Genomic DNA, 9087 nt, shown 5'->3' on the forward strand with positions numbered 1-9087 from the left:
ACACGTAGAGGGGGCACCAGGTCATCCTCGGTGCAGCAGGGACATAAATCAGGCAGCACCCTGCTTCCTGAGGCCCCAGCCTGAAGACGGGGCCTGCCGATCTCTAGCTGGGATCAATTACAGGCCATTCCTCTGCCTGCCCGAGCTCACGTCCACAGACCCGTGCAGGGCTGACCAAGGAGGCCTTGGCGGGACACAGCTCTTAGGTTGTGTCCGTGATAAGACACAGAGCTCTGACCTGGACAGGGCACAGGACGGAGAGCTATTTGCCTAAGTGAAGAAGGTAACAGTGATGAGAACAGAACAACGATCTCCAGCTTCAGTGAACGCCATGCACTATGCCAAGCATTTTATATGCATTCTGTCATTTTCACCTCACAACAACCTTCTGAGGTAGGTTCTGTTGCTGACCTTATTTTACAGATGAGGAAACTGAGGCTCAGTGATTGAATGACTTGATCAGTAAGATTGAAGGCTTGGCTTGCACTTAGGAGGTGGTGGAGCCCCAACTTTAAACCCAAGTCTGTCTGCCTCCAGAATATGTGTTCTAAAGAATGGCAGAGACAGCAGGCCTAGGCAGCCTGTCCTTTGAAGTCAAATAGGGTTGGATTCAAAGTTTGGCTCTGCCGTGTCTTAACTGTGTGATATGAAGCAAGTTACTAAACTTCTGTAGCCTGGGTTTCCTCATCTGTAAAATAAGGAAATAGAACCTACCTTGTGACATTGTTATAGAGATTGAGAATTACATATGTAAAGTATATACAAAAGTTTTGGTGGTGCAGTGGTTGAGAGTCCGCCTGCCGATGCAGGGGACACGGGTTCGTGCCCCCGTCCGGGAAGATCCCACATGCCGCGGAGTGGCTGGGCCTGTGAGCCATGGCTGCTGAGCCTGCGCGTCCGGAGCCTGTTGCTCCGCAACAGGAGAGGCCACAACAGTGAGAGGCCCGCGTACCGCAAAAAAAAAAAAAAAAAAAAAAAGTTTTATAAGCGGTAGTGTTGGTCTCATCATCATCATCTTCCTCATCCTTGCCTTTTACCTTTGCTCACCACATTCAGGTAGATGGAAGAGTGTGCGCAGAGGCCTGGAGGCGTGAGACAAGCAGCACCCTTAGAGACCTGAAAGTGATCTGACATGGCTGAAAGTGAAGGGAGGAGTGAAGGAACTGATCATTGAGGTTCAAAAAGTAGCTAGAGGCTGGATCATGCAAGGTTGCCTTTGAAACCATAATAAGAACTTAGGGCTTTATTCTGAGGTCAGTTAGGAACCACTGAAGAATTATATGCAGGTAGAGAGGTGACGTAGCTGATTTTGTTTCTCAGAGAGATGCTTTAGGCTGTCTTTAGGGAGATACTTTATTCTCCCTAGTACCCCAGTGCCTACAACAGTGCCTAGGACATAGTAGATATTCAAAAATATTTGTTGAATAGAGAGCAGACTTGTGGTTGCCAAGGGGAAAGTGGGGTCGAGGAGGGATGGATTGGGAGTTTGGGATTAGCAGGTGCAAACTATTATATATATGTATAAGTGAATCACTTTGCTGTATACCAGAAACTAACACAAGGTTGTAAATCAACTATACTTCAATGAAATAAATTTTTAAAATTTGTTGAATAAGTTTACTCAGAGTTACTATTTTATCCAGGCCTGCCTGAATACGAGAAAGAGGTGTACACTCTTGCTAGCCCTGGGAAAGACGATGGATTTTAGGGATAATTGTAGTTGCTGTCTATGGAAAGCCAAGAGCAGAGACTGGAATGGGAAGATAATCCTGGATCCAAGTGGCTGTGTGTCATCAGCAGACAGGAAGAAGAGGTCCTCACCGGTGCACTCTGCCTGCACCTCACATACCTGCTTCTCTCCTACCTGCCGGCGTCTCTCATTCTGAGTTTTGGCACATGGTCCATTGTAGCCTCACTGGCTCCCTCTACACTGTGAACTTTCCATCTTACATCCTTTTAATAAGTGCCTCATGATTTGTTTCTTAGTTCAAAAGCTGAGAGAGAGAATCTGATTGGTCTAAGCTCATCTTTTCATGCAGCATGAGGCCGAATGAGGGAAGTGTGAATACCTGAATAAAATCAGGATTCTGTGAGATAAAAAGAAGGGAAGGGAGATAGTTGCTGGAAAGGCAGTCAATAATGACCCCCACATTACACAAACAATGATTTAACCACAAGTCGTGATAAGTGCTTTGAAGGAGAAGGACAGGGTGCTATAAGAGAGACTTAAATTAGATTGGGGGTGAGGTAGGTTTTAGGAGGTCCGTGGATTGCCTGCTCTTGAGTCGATGCTATATTACTTCGAGTACAGGCTAAGCTGCTATAACGAAAACTTCCAAAATACAACAGCTTAAATGAGATGTAAATTTACTTTTACTTACATGAAAAGTCCAGATCTGAGTAGTCCATGGCTGGTAGGACCAGATCTGTCCCAAGGAGTCATCTGGGACCGAGGTTGATGGGTGGATGCTACTATCTTTAAAATGAGGCTCCCATTTCTGGGTCCACAGTGCCAAGGGTAAGACCAAGAAGTTGTTGCATCACTTCTGCTCACATCCTGGTGACAAGAACTCATAATGCGACCCCTAACCGTGGGGTGAGGGGGCTGCTGGGGAGTGGGGAGTCCAGCGGGGCAGCCTTGCTCTCTGTTACAACTCTGGGGGATGTTAAAAAAAAAGAAAGAAGGAAAGGAGCTCACTGGGGCAACTCAGAGTCTCTGCTTCAGGTACCCTGCCCTTGAGGGAGGAAATGGAGGCCTCAAATGGTACTAAATAGTTAAATGCAGTAGGGAAGGCCAGTAAGATGAGGACAGAAGATACACACTGGATTTGGCATTTGAGAACTTTGTATGGTCCCAGAAGGGCAGGGTTGAGGATGAGAAGTGAGGTTATGGAGTTAAAAGTATAAGACAACCCTTTCGAATAACTTGGAGGAGAAGGAAAGAAAAGAGAGGCAGAAACACATCCGGCCGGCCGTATCTCCTAGTTCTGCGTCCGCAGATACAGAGGAACAACTGAATCACACCATTTTACGTTAAGAACTTGAGCATTCCCACAGTTCGGTATCTGCTGGTTGGGGGAGGGTCCGATCCCCTCTGGATATCAAGGGATGACTGTAGCTAAACCTAAAACAAAGAACTGTTTGTCGTTTGCTTTTAAGTTGGGAGAACGTTGATAATATTTACAAGCAGAAAATATTTTAAATAGCAGAGGAGAGTTTGAAGATGTGGGAAAGAGAGTTAGCACCCTGTATTAGGTAAGAGGCAGCTCTCAGAGCAGACAGGAGGGGCTGGGACCGAGAGCAAAGGTGCTGCGATGAGCCTTGAGCAGAAAGAAACACATTTCTTCTGAGATGAGCAGAAGGCGGTGAGGATGAACGGTGAAGTGGTTATACCGGGGGATATGGGGCGGTGGTCGAGTCCACAGCTCCTGCCCCTCTGGCTCCACTTCCTCAGTAAACCAAGGGGAAGGTATTCCTGGGGCAGAGGAGGTGTTGGAAACAAAACAACAGTCTCTCTAATGGGCCATCTCAGGACTCCAGAAGTCCTGCTGTGATTTCACCATGGAGGGGGATCAGTGTCTCTCTCCTTTCAAGAGTGAAAAGGCAAGGCTCAGTGTGAGAGGCCCAGGCATTGACCAGCAGTCCAGCAGATCATTAAAGGGTGGTCAGAGGCAGGCCCTGCAATGCGAGCATCTGCCCAAGTGATGTCCAGGGCAGAGAAGAGGAGGCAGCCTGAGTGGCAGCCTTGACCGATGCAGAAACATGCCTGAGACAATGCTGGGACTCTCAGTGATGCCAAGGACAATGTAATCTTGTGATAATTCTGAGCCTGGCAGTCATCCGGGTTAGGGACGGCACAGTACTGAGCTAGCAAAACTTGTGTCCAAATGACATTGTGTCCTCCTTCGTCCTTGCAAGCTGGTGAGGCCCTTGGGTGTCCAGGTTATGCTTATAACACAAAGGGAAGAGATCATTCTCCCCTGTTCTTCTTCCCACCACTACATATTATCTAGGGAGCTCAGGGAACTGCTGGGTTTGAGAGGAAGGTCCAGGCACCAGATCAAAACATAAGAAGTAGACAAAAGCCCAACTGCTTTCATTTATTCACCCAGCGAATGACAGCCAGCAGTCAAGCAGAGGGCAGTGGCATTCCTCAGGCCCCGGGCAGCATGGCTGCAGGCATCATAGACAACAGCTGGTAAATCTGGATCGGACGGATAGGTCAGCTCGGCAGAGGAGTGTGGCAAGGGCCGAAGTCAGCAAGATTGCAGGGCTGCCGTGGGAATACTCATTCCTGAACGTAAGTGAGGTGTGTCCTGGGAACCAGTAGAACTTGGCGGGGATGCTTTGCAGGGATCTGGAGGTGTTCTGATCACTCAAAACCACTTGCACAAATGCACACAGACCCTCGCCTCTCTTCCCCTCCGTCGGCAGCTGGGTTCCAGCAGCCGGTAGAGGCACCCTTCCACCTCACTCTTCCATCTTCTGGGACTTCATTGCCCAAGGGAGTGGGTCCTACGTATTTCTAGGAAGTGACCTCCACATCTCAACAGGGAAGTGGGAAGAAGCTCTTCCCCACAGGAAGGTTTTGGATCCTGCCTTGGATAAGATCGGGTGAAGTAAGCCCCTTAAAGAGGGAAGGAGGCATCTGGGAGACAAGGTTCCTGGGATCCAGAGAGAAGAAGGTAGTTCAGACAGAGCAACAGTATGAGAAAGTGCACAGAGGCGTGGTTGGAGATAGCACGTTGAAGGAGTTCCATGGGGTGGTAGCAGAAGAGGCACCTGGTGGAGGATGGGGCTGGAGAGGAGGCCAGGGACCAGATTACGCTGCAAGATGTCACGTGTGGGGCTAGTTGCTGCTGGAAGGAGTCAGAGCCTGGCCCGAGATGACAGCCACCTCAGAAGGACTTGTCACTGGAGTCATGAGACGCGTTGTAGCTTGGGATGTCTGCTGACTAATGATCCACTTCTGTAGATGGCTTTCCAGCATACACAATGTTTGCACGATTTCCTAGTGTTGTAACTATCTACTGCTGCAAAACATACCAACCCCAAATAGCAACATTGGTTTTGTTCACAGACGTGCAGTTTGGGCAGGGCTCGGCAGGACCAGCTCTCTCTGCTCCACTTGGCAACAGCTGGGTCACCTGGGAGCCTCTGAAGGCTCTGTCACTCACGGCTCTGGCAGTGGATGCTGGGACCTCAGTGGAGACTGTGAGTTGGAACCTCTCTGTGACCTCGCCTTGTGGCCTGGGAGTTTTCACAACATCGTGTCTGGGTTCCAAGGGTGAGTGTCCTCAGAGTCAAGCAGAAACTTTGCTAACTTCACCTTGGGAGTCAGATTCCAGTACTTCTTCTGCACTCTACTTGTTAGCAACTGGGTACTAAGGTCTGCCCAAGTGCAAAGGGAGAGGAATGAGACTCCATCTTTGGTTAGGAGGAGTGTCAAAAAATTGTGGACATGTTTTAAAAATATTGGTTTGGCCAAAAAGTTCGTTCGGGTTTCCCCAGGATATCTTACAGAAAAACTCAGACGAACATTTTGGCCAACCCAATATCACACCCTGGAAGTAGGTCTGATTAGGTCTACATTCCAGAAACTCTGGGTGACTCGCCAAGACCACACAGCCACCAAGAGACAGAACCAGGTTTAACCGTGTCATACTTGCACACATAAATCGAGTGCCTTCTACACCTAGCACTTTACATCATTTGACATCATCACCAGGATATATAATAGTCATTTTTAAAAATAGATATTTATTGGAGTATAACTGCTTCACAATACTGCACTAGCCTCTGTCGCACAACAAAATGAATCAGCCATATGCATACATACATCCCCATGTCCCCTCCCTCTTGAGCCTCCCTCCCACCCTCCCTATCCCACCCCTCTAGGTCATCACAAAGCACCGACCTGATCTCCCTGTGCTAAGCTGCTGCTTCCCACTAGCTATCTATTTTACATTTGGTAGTATATATATGTCGATGCTACTCTTACTTTGCCCCAGCTTCCCCTTTCCCCCACCCATGTGTCCTCAAGTCCATTCTCTATGTCTACGTCTTTATTCCTGCCCTGCCACCAGGTTCATCAGTACCATTTTTTTTTTTTTTTTTTAGATTCCATATACATGCATATGGTATTTTTCTCTTTCTGACTTACTTCACTCTGTGTGACAGACTCTAGGTCCATCCACCTCAGTGCAAATAACTCAATTTCATTGCTTTTTATGGCTGAGTAATATTCCATTGTATATATGTGCCACATCTTCTTTATCCATTCATCTGTCGATGGACACTTAGGTTGCTTCCACGTCCTGGTTATTGTAAATAGTGCTGCAGTGAACATTGTGGTACATGTCTCTTTTTGAATTATGGATTTTTCAGGGTATATGCCCAGTAGTGGGATTGCTGGGTCATTTTTTAGTCTTTTAGTTTTTTAAGGAACCTCCATACTGTTTTCCATAGTGGTTGTATCAATTTACATTCCCACCAACAGTGCAGGAGGGTTCCCTTTTCACCACACCCTTTCCAGCATTTATTGTTTCTAGATTTTTTCTAGATGGCCATTCTGACTGGTGTGAGGTGATACCTCATTGCAGTTTTGATTTGCATTTCTCTAATAATTAGTGATATTGAGCATCTTTTCATGTGCCTCATGGCCATCTGTATGTCTTCTTTGGTGAAATGTCTATTTAGGTCTTCTGACCCCTTTTTAATTGGATTGTTCATTTTTTCCATATTGAGCTCCACGAGCTGTTTGTATATTTTGGAGATTAATCCTTTGTCCGTTGTTTCATTTGCAAATATTTTCTCCCATTCTGAGGTTGTATTTTCGTCTTGTTTATGGTTTCCTTTGCTGTGCAAAAGCTTTTAAGTTTCATTAGGTCCCATTTGTTTATTTTTGTTTTTATTTTCATTACCCTAGGAGGTGGGTCAAAAAAGATCTTGTTGTGGTTTATGTCAAAGAGTGTTTTTCCTATGTTTTCCTCTGAGAGTTTTATACTGTCTGGTCTTACATTTAGGTCTTTAATCCATTTTGAGCTTATTTTTGTGTATGGTGTTAGGGAGTGTTCTAATTTCATTCTCTTACATGTAGCTGTCCAGTTTTCCTAGCACCACTTATTGAAGAGGCTGTCTTTTCTCCATTGTATGTTCTTGCCTCCTTTGTCATAAATTAGGTGTCCATATGTGTGTGGGTTTATCTCTGGGCTTTCTATCCTCTTCCATTGATCTATATTTCTGTTCTTGTGCCAGTACCATACTGTCTTGATTACTGTAGCTTGATAGTATAGTTTGAAGATTGGGAGCCTGATTCCTCCAGCTCTGTTTTTCTTTCTCAAGATTGCTTTGGCTATACTGGGTCTTTTGTGTTTCCACATGAATTATAAAATTTTTTTGTTCTAATTCTGTGAAGAATGCCATTGGCAATTTGATAGGGATTTCACTGAATCTGTAGATTGCTTTGGGTGGTATAGTCATTTTCACAATATTGACTCTTCCAATCCAAGAACATGGTATATTTTTGCTTCTGTTTATGTCATCTTTGATTTCTTTCATCAGTGTTTTATAGTTTTCTGAGCACAATTCTTTCGCCTCCTTAGGTAGGTTTATTCCTAGGTATTTTATTCTTTTTGTTGTGATGGTAAATGGGATTGTTTCCTTAATTTCTCTGATTTTTCATTGTTACTGTATAGGAATGCCAGAGATTCCTGTGCATTAATTTTGTGTCCTGCAACCTTACCAAATTCATTGATTATTTCTAGTAGTTTTCTGGCGGCATCTTTAGGATTCTCTATGTATAGTATCATGCCATCTGCAAACAATGACAGTTTTACTTCTTTTCCAATTTGTATTCCTTTTATTTCTTTTTCTTCTCTGATTGCTGTGCCTAGGATTTCCAAAACTATGCTGAATAAGAATGGCAAGAGTGGACATCCTTGTCTTGTTCCTGATCTTAGTGGAAATGTTTTCAGTTTTTCACCATTGAGAATGATGTTTGCTGTGGGTTTGTCATATGTGGCTTTTATTATGTTGAGGTAGGTTCCCTCTATGCCCATTTTCTGGAGAGTTTTTACCATAAATGGGTGTTGAATTTTGTCAAAAGCTTTTCCTGCATCTATTGAGATGATCATATGGTTTTTTCCCTTAATTTGTTAATATGGTGTATCACATTGATTGATTTACATATGTTGAAGAATTCTTCCATCCCTGGGATAAATCCCACTTAATCATGGTGTATGATCCTTTTAATATATTGTTGGATTCTGTTTGCTAGGATTTTGTTCAGGATTTTTGCATATGTTCATCAGTGATATTGGTCTATAATTTTCTTTTTTGTGATATCTTTTTCTGGTTTTGGTATCAGGGTGGTGGTGGCTTCGTAGAATGAGTTTGGAAGTGTTCCTCCCTCTGCAATTTTTTGGAAGAGTTTGAGAAGGATGGGTGTTACCTCTTCTCTAAATATTTGATAGAATTCGTGTGTGAAGGCATCTGGTCCTGGACTTTTGTTTGTTGGAAGATTTTTAATTACAGTTTCAACTTCATTACTGTAATAGGTCTGTTTATATTTTCTAATTCTTCCTGGTTCAGTCTTGGAAAATTGTACATTTCCAAGAATTTGTCCATTTGTTTGTGGTTGTCCATTTTCTTGGCATATAGTTGTTTGTAGTAGTCTCTTATAATCCTTTATATTTCTGTGATGTCAGTTGTGATTTCTCCTTTTTCATTTCTAATTTTATTGATTTGAGTCCTCTCCCTTTTGTTCTTGATGAGTCTGGCTAAGGGTTTATCAATTTTGTTTATCTTCTTAAAGAACAGCTTTTAGTTTTGTTGATCTTTGCTACTGTTTATTTCATTTCTATTTCATTTATTTCTGCTCTGATCTTTATGATTTCTTTCCTTCTACTGACTTTGGGTTTTCTTTGTTCTTTCTCTAGTTGCTTTAGATGGAGGGTTAGATTGTTTATTTGAGTTTTTCTTGTTTCTTGAGGTGAGATTGAATTGTTATAAACTTCCCTCTCAGAACTGCTTTTGCTGCATCCCATAGGTTTTGGGTTGTCGTGTTTTCATTGTCATTTGTTTCTA

This window comes from Pseudorca crassidens, chromosome 2 (assembly GCF_039906515.1).
Source record: "Pseudorca crassidens isolate mPseCra1 chromosome 2, mPseCra1.hap1, whole genome shotgun sequence".
In the NCBI taxonomy this organism is placed as follows: domain Eukaryota; kingdom Metazoa; phylum Chordata; class Mammalia; order Artiodactyla; family Delphinidae; genus Pseudorca; species Pseudorca crassidens.